The 13,258-nt window shown below is 40.6% G+C and overlaps 1 protein-coding gene across 9 annotated transcripts in view; it reads left to right on the top strand.

The window, feature by feature from the left end:
* pard3.S (par-3 family cell polarity regulator S homeolog) overlaps positions 1 to 13,258 on the top strand; it is a 396,021-nt gene that overhangs the window by 136,566 nt on the left and 246,197 nt on the right.

A 13,258-nucleotide genomic window follows, 5' to 3' on the forward strand; every position in this document is an offset into this window, starting at 1 on the left:
CAAACCTGTAGCATCAGCTTATATTACAGCCAGGGAAGCTCATTTTCTGCTGGATAATTAGTGACGAGCCCTAAGCTTAGCTTCAACAGCTGCTCAGAGCCCACTGAGCATGTCAGTGTCACAGACACTTTCCAAGATGGTGACCCCCTGTGACAAGTTTGAAGTCCTGGATCATTGCTGCTATTGACAAGCTGAAACTTTAGCCTCGTGCAATAAGTTCAGTGTATAGAATATGGCATTTCTAGCCATTTAAATTTTTAGGGTTTGGTTCTCCTTTAAAATGGAAGTAAACTCTGCCAATCTGCATCATATATATCCCCATAGCTACGTTAAAAGCTAATTATTATACAGATAAGATTTCCCTAAACTAGAGGACTTACCAATGTCATCTGCTTAACGTTTGCTGTCCCACATTGACAGGAGTTGGCACAGTCCGAAGATGTCACATTCTATAATCTGTTCATCCAGAAAGCCTACTTTATTTGGTTCCTAAAATCCAGATTATGGGATCATGATACTGTTAAAGGAAAACATGTAATATCTCTTTATTATAAACCTTGCAATAGAGCAGGTGTCTCCTCCAGGACTAAGTTTAGACTACTCTCCTCTGCATTAATGCTAGGCTTATTCTTTCGGAATTATGTACAAATAACGTGTCTTGTTAGAGGTGGTGTACTATTTAAAGTTGGAGTATTTTACTGGTATTTTATTTTTGTATTTACTCCAAGGTTCTGCAAAATACAGGGACGGGTAGGAATTTGGCCTGAGGCAAATAAGGCTTCAGAAGGGGGTCTTTGCCTTCCTCTGGATCAGGTTTCGTTTCGTCAGGTTTTTTATTACTATTTGTATTACTATTTTACTGTATAAACTGCTACAATACAAAAATCATAGTTAAAGGGATACTGTCATGGGAAAATTTTTTTTTTTTCAAAATGAATCAGTTAATAGTGCTGCTCCAGCAGAATTCTGCACTGAATCCATTTCTCAAAAGAGCAAACAGATTTTTTTATATTCAATTTTGAAATCTGACATCGGGCTAGAAATATTGTCAATTTCCCAGCTGCCCCAAGTCATGTGACTTGTGCTCTGATAAACTTCAATCACTCTTTACTGCTGTACTGCAGGTTGGAGTGATATCACCCCCTCCCTTTTCCCCCCAGCAGCCAAACAAAAAGAACAATGGGAAGGTAACCAGATAACAGCTCCCGTACACAAGATAACAGCTGCCTGGTAGATCTAAGAACAACACTCAATAGTAAAAACCCATGTCCCACTGAGACACATTCAGTTATATTGAGAAGGAAAAACAGCAGCCTGCCAGAAAGCATTTCTCTCCTAAAGTGCAGGCACAAGTCACATGACTGGGGGCAGCTGGGAAATTGACTATGTCTAGCCCCATGTCAGATTTCAAAATTGAATATAAAAAAATCTGTTTGCTCTTTTGAGAAATGGATTTCAGTCCAGAAGTCTGCTGGAGCAGCACTATTAACTGATTCATTTTGAATTTTTTTTTCCCATGACAATATCTCTTTAAATGTTACCAAGGCATATGGATATGGTTAGAAAATAACCATGTGTAAGGCAGGATAGGCTATTTTGTCAGTGGTAGTGATGTACTGGTTGGCACCCATGGGTCCTGGGTATCCGCCTGACATACCACCACCAGATGACGGTGTTAGAATTCTGTTGGCATTTCTAGACCAGTGTGATACTTGTTTGGACTTTAAAAAGAAAAAAATATATCTAATTTAAGTGGATATCCACCCCAAAACAAGTTATTCAGCACTCATTTATTTTTTTCAGTGATTGTAAAGGTATTTCTAAATATAACTTCAATTTTTAATTTTGTTCATGAAGGGAAAGATTGTAGCAGTTGTAGAGGTAGAATCAAAAAATTATTATTCTGTTTTTATAATCTGATTCAAAAATCACTTGCCAATATTACCAACACTTTAAGCTTAGCCATCAAAATGTTCAAACCTGCCTGCTTGGCTAACTGACTAATGGTATAACTATATTTTAGGGATGCACCGAATCCACTATTTTGCTGAACTGAATGCGAATCCTAATTTGCACACATAGGGGTGGGAAGGGAAATTTTTTTTTTACTTTTTTGTTTTGTGACAAAAAGTCATGCAATTTCCCTGCTCAGCTCTAATTTGCATATGCAAATTCGGATTCGGCCAGGCAGAAGTATTTGGCAAATCCTGCTGAAAATGGCTGAATCCTGGCCGAATCCCGAACCGAATCCTGGTTTTGGTGCATCCCTACTTTATTTATCGGAATATTTATCGGACTGCTCAAAACCCATTTGCAGTTGGTGCCAGGTTCAGTCAGGTACTTTTTTAGTGGGTCACTTTCAGGAGGTGTCCAGACCTTTGCTTTTGGTCTTCCCGGTCCTTCATGTCAACATATCTGTTATTCTTCTGGCAGTTTGCCATCATTCTTTTTATACTTGTGCCTGCCTTGCCTGATAGAGCCCTGCACATGTCCATTCGGGCACTAGTGAGCCTGACCTAAGGTTGCCATCTGTCCGGTTTTGACACTTTTTTTTTTGTGTATGGCTGTCCAGGTCAAAACTGCCTATGATTGGCCGATCACCACATCATAGCTCTGCCCCTGACATCATGACTGGCCCCCATTGTATTGAGTTTCCGCCCCCCTGCACACAGTTCCACTGGGCAGAAGGTGGCAACCCTAGCCTGACCTGGTCCCCTACACGGACCTGCAACCCAATCTGCCCCCCCCATAATAAGTTTACCTACCACTCAGCTTGGGGCTGCGGGTTAATCAGGAACTTGCTACCCGAAACATGACTGCTTTGTGGGTATACCACAGGTACTTGTGCTGCTGAAGGTCCCTACCAGCAGCTCTCCAGTAATGTCAGAGATGGGGCAGGTTGAGAGTGGTTAAAAGAGACATATAGGATAAATGAAATATTATGAGTAATATGGTGGTGCTTTTACATGGTGCTAAAAATGAATATTGTCTTTAAAAATAGCCCCTTTATTGGAGCTCCCTATAGATGTTCACAGGCCCCTGTCCCTGTTTCAAATGAGGGGTGTGTGTGTCCTAACGGTCACTGCCAGAAGCACAGCAGGAGGGGGACAGCCAATCACAGCCCTGAAGTCACACAAGCACAGACAGGCTTCAGTTCCCTATCAGGTCCTGCTAGCTGCTGATTGGTTCCTGTCCTACAGTGCAGTGAGCTGAGAGCCGCCGGAACAGAAAGTGGAAGAGAAGGGAGGGATTATTAAAAGTTTTAAAGAAATATTCAATAAATCAGCCTGAAACTCTACTTTTTTTAAGCACAATTCTTCTATATCTAAATTAATATAACGCACTGGTACATTCTTATTTTTTACACAAAATGTCTCTTTTAAATAAGAAGCAATTACTTTCTTGGTCGGGCCAGGTATGTGTTGAAGTAGGGCGGTTATGGTCAGGTTGTTGTCAGCCTTGTACCTCTTAATGTAAGTTTACAAAAAATAAATTAAAAACTTATGTCTTTTCATCATTTCATGTGTATTAGCCGTTTAAAAAAGATTTGTATTAAAATAGACCAACCTTCCACAGGGATCCTTCATATAAAATTACCTATTTCCTATGGGCTCCTTTTCCCTGAATATCGCAGAATGGAAGTTGGCATTCTGGTAATTTGTTATAGAGTCCTGCATGGAACCAATTTGTTAAACCCGACCCACGAGTACCTTATCCGCAACCCGATCCGCGACCCGCTGACCATCAAGAAACAGGAAGTGCTGTCATTGTAAACCGGAAGTGACATCATTAGAAGTAGGCGTGATCAGAAAAAAAGGAGTAAAACAGGAAGTGCTGTCATTGTAAGCCGGAAGTGACATCATTAGAAGTAGGCGTGATCAGAAAAAAAGGAGTAAAGGTGGCCATAGACGTAACAATTACGATCTTTCTTGGAAAAGATCTTTCCAAGAAAGATCGTTCATTTCAATACACACGTGTAGAGCTGAATCGTCAGATATACAGGTAGATATACGGGAAGAAACAATAGAATTCTACCTGTATCTGACGATTCAGCACTAACAATGGCCGATGTTTGGTTCCTTCAAAGGCACCCAATCAAAATTTTCTGTCCAGCCCGATCGACGAGCCGACCAATATCCAAGTCTTCTGCCGATATCGGTCGGCTCTTTTTCCACCATACACGCAACGAATATCGGACTAAAACATACCTCCCAACATTTTGGAAGTAAAAAGAGGGACAAAAAATTTTTTTCCGCACGTAGCGCAGCAATTTTTTGACCATACCTCTTTCTGTGGCCACACCCCCTAATTACCATGTTTGTTTTACAAAATTTGGCAGGTTATGAAAGTTTGAAAATATTTCTCCTTATCTTAACTGTGTTTTTGTGTCTCAAAATTGTTACAAAGTATCTTATTTGCACCTGTTAGCTGTTCTGGGCTCTCTGCTAAAAGCCAATTAAGTGAGAAACTTTTTCTTTTTCTGGCTGTTCAGTGCAGAGAAAAGAGGGACTTTCCAGTACAAATGAGGGACTGCGGGTTGAGCTGTCAAAAGAGGGACTGTCCCTCCGAAAAAGGGACAGTTGGGAGGTATGCTAAAATTAGTTTCGTACGATATTATCTGTGCGTCTATGGTCACATTAAAACTCGCTATTGAAAAGTCCCAACCCGCAAACCCGGAGAACGCTGACCCGCGTCTATACTCCTGAAACTTCATCCTGCAACCCACAGGGTACCGCACGTTTTTCCGTGTAACCCGCAGGTATCTGACCCGCTGCAGGACTCTAATTTGTGATGCCTTATTTTCCTTGTCCTGACCACACAAAAGCCATCATTGAACGGACAGCCAGACTAGAAAACAAGCCTTCCGCATACAATCATTTTATATTCCAGCTCCTTTATTTTATTTCTACCCAGACTTATGCAAAAATTGGATTTTCTGAAATCAAATTGCTAAAAATCATAACAGCACCGAACCAAATTAAAACAATACAGACCTATGTAAGTTAATCTCTCGAAGTTATTAAACAGAGAAAACGAAATCCAGATTGCATTCGCTCGGCCCTGGTTTCGCCCCCACGCACACTACATGCAGATCTCCATAACCACGTTGATCAGAAAATGAAAAGCATTTATTCAATTTGGGGATTCTAATGTAACTTGATTTCCAGTACTAAGGTCGGAGCAAGCCTGGAATCTTGTTTCATTCATTCGGTTAAACATTTATCAAGCTGCACTGTCAGAAGATTCCACCCTTCCCGACCATTTGTTTTCTATTAATGCCAAGTTACCTACAAGTTGAACAGAAACTCCTTCTCCTTGCAGAAAAAAAATGAGGGGTTTCCTTTTCAGTAGAAGTGGTTTTACTGCTCCTGCATTTAAGATGTTCTAGAGGGGATAGATTTAATGGCAAACTGAATAAGTCAATTTTAAATGCTTTGTACTCTGCTTATAAATGCATTGTTCTTCATGTCCCATTATTCTATAGTAATGTTCCGATGCATTGCCACTTATATCAGATATGAGCAATGTCTTTGTGCCAACAACCGGATACATTAAAAATCAACTCCATAAAATGATATTTAATGTCAGTGTCAGTAGTACTTAAATGGGTATTACTTTCTAGTCCATTTTACATAATGGTTAATATATATTTATGTATATTTTATCATCCATTTATTTCCCCTTGATGTTGGAGATTATTATTAAGAACATGATTTTTCTACAGTTTATTAACTTTACATATTAAGAACCATCTTTTTTTGTTCTACTGAGGCTTTCGCCTTGAAAGGCGACATAAAACATGATAAAACCGCCTTAGATGATGTAGGCATAATCAATAATATATGGTGCTGGTTTTACTTTCGGCTAAAAATTATCTTTAAAAATGTCCCCTTTATTGGAGCCATACCTCCCAACATTTTGGTAACGAAAAGGATAAAAAAGTTGTTGATGACAAAAAAAACAACTTTTTTTGACCTCGCCCATTTTTGTGGCCACACCCCCTAATTACCATGTTCATTTTACAAAATTTGGCAGGTTATGAAAGTTTGAACATATTTCTGTGTTTTTTTTCAGTTACAGTTTTGCTAATGAAGGTGTATTGCCCTTTAAGCTGAGAGTCTAACTTCTCCCAAGGGACCTGTTATCTTATATTGTTACAATTATTTGCTTATCTCAAAATTGTTACAAAAGTATCTTAAATGCTGCTGTGGCTGCTCTGGGCTTTGTTTGTTTTTTTCTGGCTGTTCAATGCAGAGAAAAACTGGACTTTCCAGTACAAACGAGGGGCTGCAGGTTGAGCTGTCAAAAGAGGGACTGTCCCTCTAAAAACGGGACAGTAAGGAGGTACGTGGAGCTCCCAGTAGACCTGGGGTGGGCCTGTCCCTGCCAGAAGTAAAGTAGTAGGCGGACAGCTAAGACATTCACACCAGCAAAGACAGAGTCCAGTTCCTTATTAGGTCCACCTAACTGCTGATTGGTTCCTGTTGGTATCATGGCCACAGGACAAAATCACCAGGAGGCAATTTACCTCCCAGTGGGGGTCATATATCAACACTAGGCAAATTTAACCCATGGCAACCAATAAAATTGCCGCATTCATTGCCTATCTGCAGCTGGCTTTAAAAAGCTAATCACTGATTGGTTCTATAGGTAACTGCCCATGAGAATACAATATTATAAAATTGACTTTTTCAGCTGCCCCCATTGAGAAGCATGCACAAATGTGATGTACAACAAAGCCTTGCAGCTCAGACGTATAATTTAGATCAGTGCTATCCAATTTATATGGTACAGAGGGCCGAAACTTTTCTAATCTACATGATGGAGGGCCGATAACGGAAGCCAGTTTTAGCCACTCCCTGTTTTTAGACCACACTCACTTTAAACCACACCCATGTTACTGCAAGACCATGTCCACATTAATAGCACACCGAAAAACCAGATGGTTGGTGCTCACTGTAGGGATCAGGGCCGGAACTAGGAGTAGGCAGAGCAGGCGGCTGTCTAGGACGCCATCATTGAGGGGTGCACTTTTAATGGGGGTTTATAATTTTTTCATTTTTTCAAGCGTTTATTTAAGAATTTGTTTCAGTAATCATGGTCACTCAGTCGGCTGGAATCCCCCCTCCTTCACCTTCTCCCTCTTGCCGGCAAGTAATAGTCCCTTCTGTGCAGCGCGACGTGTGAATATGCGTCAATGACGTCACTGATGTGGTTGGATGACAGAGAGAGGCAGAGAGCTGGGGGGCTGCTTGGTGTGTCTCACACTCGCTGCTCTCAGCCTTGCACAGTTGCACTGAACAGAAGACTTTCTTTCTATTACTGTAAAGTGTGAAGCTTCCTGCTGGCACAGCCAGGTACAGATTTGGGGGCCATATGTTTGCTTTTGCTGCTGGGCGCTGGCACAGGTACGTAAATACTTGGGGACAATATAATGTGATCAGATTTATTTTTGGCTGCTGCTGACACAGGTAAAAATTTGGGGCAATATGATGGCTGCTGGAGGGCTGTATGATAATTGGCTGCTGAGCTTGCTGGTACAGGGGGCAGTAATATAAATGAAAAAGTGTTTTACATTTTCTTGCTCTCTTTATTTAAAAACCATCATGGTAAGGAGGTAAATGGTAATGCAGGACAGGGGGGCTCTTGTCTAGGGTGCCAAACTACTGATTGGCACCCAGGGCAGTCCTGTCTCTATCATTCCATATTTTTGTCTTCCAGGACTTATGTTCCCCGTAATCATTACTAACCGATAGACTGGCCCAAAATCACAATCTGGGCCGACAATATTTAAATCATATTGCATCTGCTTTGATCTGAACGAACATGAAATTCAGGGATTTCTATAATTTCCTTTTGCCAGCTTTAACCATCTGCCTCTCTTGCTTTTCTATTTGTATAACGTGCTGTTATTTTTGCTGCTCTTCCTTTGTGGCCTCACTTTAAAGGACAAGTAACACCACTCATGCTGTGTGTGTATAGAAAGCCATGAATAACTCCTGACCTCTTTATCTTATGTACCAAATCTATTGTATTCTATGCAGGTGGGTTCCCTACAACCCAATTGGAAACCATAGCTACACAGCAGCTTAATTATATACACTATATTAGAATTTCTGAAGCAAACTCTGTTTCATCAGAGCAAAGTGATATTAACCTATATTTAAATGCATACAACTACCCCTCTTTTTTTTGCTGTAACTGGTCCTTAATTCTTTCTTCCCTAATGGATTACTAGAGGCCTCTTTGCACCCCTATACTTTATCCTACCCAAATCATTCTGTGTGTGTGTGGACGAATCAAATCCATAGGAATTATAAATATATCACTGACTTATTATACTGGGCAGCAAAATTAACTAAGTGTGAATTGTGGTCCAGGTGCAGCAGCCTAGAGTCCTGCAGTGGGTTGAGTACCCAAGGGTTACTCACAAAAAAAGAGTGTACCCAAGGGTTGCAGGTAGGATTTTCGGGTGTTGCTATAGATGCGTGTCGTGTATATTTCTCATCATATGTTTTATTTAGGGACAGTGTCAGACTGGGACACCAGGGGCCCACCCACAAACCTTAGACCAGGGGCCCACCATAAAACCTTAGACCAGGGGCCACTCTCAGTACTATTATTCTTCATCTCCACAATCAACCTCTATTCTCCTAAATCTGTTTTCTTACTATAATCTGTTATTCCATCTATTTAGCCTATTTTTTCTCATAGAAATAGGGAATGGCCATGAAATAAACCAAATGTTTAGAAGCATGAGGGCCACTGACACCTGGGCCCACCGGGAGTTTTCCTGGTATCCCAGCTGGCCAGTCCGACACTGTTTAGGGATGCACCAAATCCACTTCGTTAAAGATTTGGCAGATTACTGAACCGATTTCTAATTTGCATATGCAAATTAGGGGTAAGAAAGCGAAAAAAAATACTTCCTTGTTTTGAGACAAAAAGTCACACGATTTCCCTCCCCACCCCATAATTTGCATATGCAAATAAGGATTTGGGACGGCCTGGCAGAAAGATTTTGGCCAAATCCTAGATTCGGTGCATCCCTAGTTTTATTTTATATCTATATTTTAATACTTTAAACAATTTAAATCTTTTTTTCTGCACCATCGTTGCTGTCACTTATAGTTTGCAGCAGCAAAACTTCCTGTTTAATGCGGATAAGGCAGTTGTGGGTTGGTTTGTGGGTTCAAGTGGATGAAAATGTAGGTTGTAAGTCCAGGTTTCTAAAATTGGTTCTGTGCAAGACTCTACAGGGGCCCCAAGCCACCAAAAAAACCCCAAACACCTTTATGGATACAACATCCCTACTGCCTTACGTGTTTCTTAGGCTATTGCCTGCTCTTGGAGCACAAAACGCGTATGCCATTATGGGGGAATGTAATGAAAGTTGCAAAGAGAAAAGCAATTTGCACCGATAAGAATAAAAATCCACATCTCGCAATGTAATATTGTTCCTTAAAGGGTAAGTAAACCTTTAAAATAAGTGAATGTAAAACTGATGAGGGGGCTTTTCTAAGCACTTTTGTCATTTACATTCATTATTTATTCTTTTTAAATTCCAAAATATTAATGGATAAATATACTGTTAATATGAATGAATTTTGTTACAACAGCGCCCCTGCTGGTCATTTTACCATTTTACATTCACTTATTTAAAAGGTTCACTTATCCTTTAAACTGTTATTGCATTGCGAATTTTAATTGCGCACTCTGCAGAAGTGCTTGAAGGTGTTGGAGCAAACATAACGACTTTTTTAGTAAGAAGATTTATTACATTTACTGCGCATTTGTGCAAACTATAAAATTCACAAACGGTCTTCCAATGTCGGAAGTGGTCGCTAAACAGTTTCCGGGTTTGCAAAAGCGATATTAAATTCGCGCAAAGGCATATCTTTTCGCATTGCAAATAGTTTTTCCGTATTGCAAATAGTTTTTCCGTTACTGACTTTTATTACAATCCCCGGTAAGGATCTTGTATTAATAAAGGTTTTTGTTTTTTATACTTTTCTTTTTTTTGGTGTGTGACATGTGGTTCTTTGAGTGTCTTCCAGTTTTTGTTTTTGTGGACCATCTAACTTCTACTTTGAGCGTGTAGGATATAATATAACTGTGGTATGACAGTCATGAACTCTCCAGGAGTTTGGTATGGAGTTGCTGAAAGACTATATTAGCAGCACACGAGTCCTTAAGCTTAGTCTCCTGATACGGCATTTGTGCTACTGCCAAGACTAAATCCAGTATAGATCGTATCAAGCTAAGTACTTAGGGCTGGGGTAACTTCATTTATTTAATAAGACAACGCATTTGCTATTTTCAATTATTCTGCATTATGTTGACTTTATGCGGTTTAATATTACAGTCTGATAAGATTAAAAATGGTTTTCCCTACACACCGAGCTTTTAATACTCCAGAGGGAACGCACTCCTTGAGAAACTTCTCTTGTAATCCATTGCAGACATCATTCAGTAACTCTCCCACAAAATATTGCCTAATGTTCTGGCGCAAAACTGTTTTTGACATAAAAAGCGAATACATTTTTGTCTCTTTTCCAACTGAATCATTTCTTCCTTTCAGCCGGGCATCAGCTCCGTTTAATGTCTACAAAATAAATCTCTGTGTATGTTAGGGATCATCCATTCCTCCGTCCTTTGCAGATTTCCGTAGGGAAACCTGGTGGTTGATTTTCCTGATTCCTATGTACAGTGGTGTAACTAAAGAGGGGTCTGCTTCCTATATAGCCTACAAGAACCCCAACCCCTTCCCCAACCCTCTCTCACTTGCGGCGGGGAAGCAGGGTGTGTCGGCACAGGCCTTATAGTGGGCGGAGTCTGGGAGGGGAGTGGGCGGAGGCAGGGAGTGGGCGGAGGCAGGGAGTGGGCGGGAGAATGGGGATCAAACTGCGCTGGGTCCCTCTGAAGATTTTTTTTTGCAGGGGGCCCAGTGCACTCTAGTTACACCACTGCCTATTTAGTATCAGGCCCCACATGCATTGGTGGCATTTCAGTGATTCCAGTGCAAGTGATCACATCATATTTAGTGGTTGAACAAGGAGATATGTTTTTCTCGTGAAATAGAATCTGGCGCAATGTTTCAAGAAGGTGCTGATGTATGAGTATGATCCAATCTGTAGAACAAGGTATCCTATCCCCTTTCATTTTAATGTAGTTATATAGAAATTGATATCCACAGGCCCCTATACCTGCTTGTTTGCCGATAGCCACCTATAACGAAGAAGTAAGGAGCCAGTGAAAGTGCAGGAGAGGGAAAACTACCATACAACAGACACCCCAGGGTCTGCATGGGACCAGTCTGATATAACTTTACATTACAACATTCCTTTACATATAATTCCAATTGTCTTTCATACAAGTTGCATTTTATTGCAGGGAATGAATGAAAACAACATGAAACTTAGGTAGCATGCAGGTTTTAGTTGGGCAACTTAGATATCAGCCCATATGATAATTGTGTATGTGGCTATAATTAAAGAGACCAATTTCCTGTTTCTTTAGGGTATTAATCATATAATTCTATACTATAATTTGGGTGGGGAAGAAGTGACTGCTTGTCAAGCTCAGTCCTTCTGTCTGATCTCATGATCAGTGACCCACATTCGTACAACTACTTGGGTGGTGGGTAGAGGGGTAGGTGACAAGGGAGGTGGTGTAGCAGAGTGATAGGTGATTGGCACAGTATGAAAGGAACTGTTGTGCTACATAGAGACATGGGTATCTACGATTAGTATTAGGTGGCTAGAGGTATTTGGTGAAGGATGACTGGTTTATGTTGGCATTGGAAGTGGTTTTGGTAAGTATTAAAAAAGTGACACATACTCAGAAGGATAGCAGTTTTCTAGGGTGGGACACAGCGATATTGGAAGGTTGGTGGCTATGATGGTAGGAAGAGGCTTGGGTGGATAAGAGATAGCCCTGCATGATTGACTGGAACTTCCATTTAATTTAATATGGTCCATAGACTGCCCAATAGCTTCATTTAAATGATATCCTAAATTAGCATGCAGCTGTTAATAAATAGTTGGAGAGCACTGAGCTAGGTGAAGGACCAGTTGGCTATGGTGTGAAAGGGATGGCTAGCCGTGGGGTTAGGTAGCTCAGTAGGTGGGAGGTGCTGTTAAGTGATGTTGTTAACGTATAAGCAGCTTATCCTGTATCAATGGAAATGTAATTCCTTTACAGAACTTTCCAGATATGAATCGCATAACCCTAAACTTGTCCCTTGATGAGAGCGGAGTAATGTGTGAGCCATAGTCTGTTCCATGTTCCAGTCACTAGAACCCTCCTATAAATACAATATCTCTCCTGCTCTCCATAGGTAACAAACACGTTACACATACAGTGACTCCCTATTAGCAATATAAATGTCTTCCTCCTATCCCTCTCTTGCTTTCATTAAACCCGGACAGCAGGGCACCAGCAATATCCTCACATCCTGCTGCAACTTAAATTAATTCTTCTAAACTTTCCTGCTCATAAAGGAACGTTTGTGGGCAGAATATTAACGAGTTTCCGATGAAGTGCCGGTAAATGTTATTGTTTCCTTATCCAGTTAAGTGCACACAGTTCTCGCCGGCTTCCATTGCTTTGTGCAGCGCAGACTCACTGCATCTGTCACTTATTGTCAGACAGTAGCTTGGGCGAGTAGGGCGATGCCCCCCTTATTAATCCTTCACCTTCTAAATAATTCATGTTCATCTCTGCCAGCTGGGCAACACTCTATACAACATTAAGACTTTTGCTGAATGGCTAATCAGCCAATTAATTACCCATCCTCCAATGATGCACAAGCCTTATTTCTGTCAAAAAAATATGTACCTTCCACTTTGACATCTTACCACCTTTCAAATAGGGGTCATTGACCCCAGTAGTTAAAATACTATTGCTCTGAGTTTACATTTATTATTATTATTGTTACTTTTTATTCTATTGTTACTTTTTATTCCTAATCTTTCTTTTCAGGCCCCCCTCTTATTCATATTCCAGTCTCTCATTCAAACCAACGCCTAGTTGGTAAGTTAAAAAAGACCCTACTACAGAAAATACATCAATGGAGAACACTCTAATAAAAAAACATTGTATGTTTGAGCTACCTATATGGGGGGGGGGCTTATCCTATCTATCTTTATCTCTGTATCTCTCTCTCTCTCTCTCTCTCTCTCTCTCTCTCTCTCTCTCACTCTCACTCTCACTCTCACACTCTCACTCTCACTCTCACTCTCACTCTCACTCTCAC

The sequence above is a fragment of the Xenopus laevis genome, chromosome 6S (assembly GCF_017654675.1).
Source record: "Xenopus laevis strain J_2021 chromosome 6S, Xenopus_laevis_v10.1, whole genome shotgun sequence".
Classification (NCBI taxonomy): Eukaryota; Metazoa; Chordata; class Amphibia; order Anura; family Pipidae; genus Xenopus; species Xenopus laevis.